This window comes from Crocodylus porosus, unplaced genomic scaffold (assembly GCF_001723895.1).
Source record: "Crocodylus porosus isolate Cpor-Errol unplaced genomic scaffold, CroPor_comp1, whole genome shotgun sequence".
Classification (NCBI taxonomy): Eukaryota; Metazoa; Chordata; order Crocodylia; family Crocodylidae; genus Crocodylus; species Crocodylus porosus.
This window is the reverse complement of record NW_017728935.1, coordinates 7,127,427-7,130,179: the sequence shown is the minus strand read 5'-3', so window position 1 is coordinate 7,130,179 and position 2,753 is coordinate 7,127,427.

The following is a 2,753-nucleotide window of genomic DNA, read 5'->3' as shown; positions in this document are numbered from 1 at the left end:
GACGTGGATCACCCAGGCGTATAAACCTCTACGCGACAGAGAAGCAAAAGAACAACCCGTGTCACTGTCAGGAGGCACAGGGAGCGTCAGCAGGGTGCCAGGGCCGCCGGCCAGATCGTCGGCCACGGCTGGGGAAAGGTTGAAGGAATATAAGCAACTTCTCCCTTTTTTACAAAAGATCGAGGGCCCAATATAACATTCACTCCAGTTGAGCAGAATCTGACCTTGCTGAGGGGCTTGACTTAATGAAATGGCCTTTCTCCTGGAGCTGTGGAGTTGAGACATTTCCTAGCATGAGAGAAGGGAGCTTGTATGGGTTCTACTGCCTTTGGGAGCTACGTGGGCTGTAGCAGTTGTACTGGTATGCGGGGCTGCGACCGGATGAAAATGAAATGTGAACATTGCTCCCGTGAAGGTTGGGTTGGTGAGAGGTGGTCATTCCTTGATATCTGCAGAAGTGAGGAAATTCACAGTAGCTTCTTATCAATATCTGTCCTAGTAGCCCCATAATCAGGGGAAACAAAATGCTGTAGATAGCAGAGTTGGTATGAACAATGAAGGTGACTGGGGAGTGAGTCATGGCTTTCTGGTAAAGGGAGCACACTAAGAACCACATACCAGTGCAAATGTAGTTACTGAAGAGGCTGCTAGATACTGTGGTGATTTAATATGGTATAAATCATAGGGACAAATAAAAAATGTTGGGTTGAGAGGAAACATCTTTCACTGACTGAAAACAAATCAATTCTCCGTTCCTTAAGCGAAGTGCTTGTCTGTAAGGTTGGACATAGTGGGTGTGTCTACACGAGATGCCTACTGTGCGGTAGCTTGGTACTGCTGTGCCGTAGTGTCGTGACATGACGTGACACTACTGTGCAGTAGCTGTGCGTGGATGCTACGGTGCAGTTACACCAGTTGCTGCACAGTCATTTAGGACTTGGTTATGCAAGTCCTAAATGACTGCACAGGAACAATTGCATAGTCATGTTTCGTGTAGACATGCTCAGTATGTGCTGATGGTGCTTTGCAAGTATCATTTCCCTTGCTGGCTCTAGAAAGAAGGGTTAGATTTCTTTTCACCAGATCAGAGAGATTCTGCAGTAGGCAGATCTCCCAGGAAGATCTCCACAGCTTCTCCAAACCAACTTGTTCAAAAAGACACCTACAGCATGATCTTAGCATTTGTGGCACATACTCAGTTTAATCCAGATTGGATACATCAGGTACAGCAGTGGCACAAGACTCAATACTGTAAATGATATACAAGTTGCAACATATGCACTACAATTCAAAAAGAAGACGACAAGAAACTCAGAGTTCTTTAGAAAGTTGTTCTCAAATGAATCTACCTGCAATTTTGTACAGTACATTTTTGTATCGGTCATTTTGTGATGTTGGTAAGCAAAGCCCATTTATAGTACCAAAATAGAAAATAATAAGGTCGAGAGAATTTCTCGTAACAACATAAAACCTCTAAAGAAAACACCATTGCATTGGAATGTCTCACTTATTATCAAAAATATACCATCACACGCGCTTTGTAAAATATTTCATTGGTCCGAGGAGCCAGCTGGAACTCCGGTCATAGTTGCAACAGAACTGAGAGGAGCGCTCAGTATGGTTATTAACCTCTCACCCATGCAGCTATGTAGCCTGCTTTGACTAGCACTAATTGAAAATGAGAGGAAGTGTGCACGCACGCACACGCATATACATACAAAAATAACAAACTATTGACTGAAGACGAGACTTGGCAGGAATTTTTCACAAATTAGTTATCATTTGGTTTGTTGACTGATCAACCCGAAATCTTTCTGGCACAGTGTTGTTACCTCGAATGTATGTAATAATACTTCTCCCTTCTCTAGCGCCTTTCAGGTGAGGGTTGCTAAAGAACAGGCTGCTGAATTGAGCTTCTCTCTATTCCTGAGAATCGGGGAAGCATTTTCATCCACACTTACCCCTGGGTAAACAGGGTTAAAATGGGGATGTGTGACCTTTTCCAGATCACTCACCCATCTGCAAAAAAACGAAGGACAGGACCTAGGTATTTTGCTTCTAACCCTTCCCCAGATCTCATCAGGAAACAACACTGCTGCTCATTATTCTTCCCAAGACCCTAAAAGGAAATCGTCATTTGGAAGGACGTTTGACTATTGTTTTATGGCATTGTTAACTGTAAAGCCTAGCACCTGAGTTACAAAATCACAAATCCAGTGCAGTTGATTAAAATTTTAAAGAAAAAAACATTATTTGCTCGTCAATTAGAGCATTTAACTAGCAACAGGGCTGGCTAGAGAAGTGGGGAATGATTTTTGATAATTCACAACCACAAGGGAAAATTTAGTATGTGAAAAAGTGTCAATATTTTTAAACTAGCTTTAAACTTGGAATTAAGGCCCTCTGTTCAGAAGCTTTGCTGCTTGGGTGCTACTGGATGCCTATTTGCAGCTTCACCTCAGTCTAATATAGATTGTAGCGTATTGCCTTGTTCAAGGGGGCGCTGCAAACTATTGGCTAAATGTGATTTTTTTTTTTTTTAAGGTCCTCAGCCAGCTTTAGAACAAGTGCAATGGACAGTGCATTTGCCCTGTGTCTACTTTTGCAAGTAAGCTCTGAGGAAGCACCCCCGCCTTCCCTAGCTGACAGCATGTGACTTATTAATGCAGCGCTGTCCCTGTATCTCAGTTACCCAAAGCAGAGACCAGTGGGAGCTGGTTCAGAGCACTAGGGGATTATCAGCTATTTGGGGG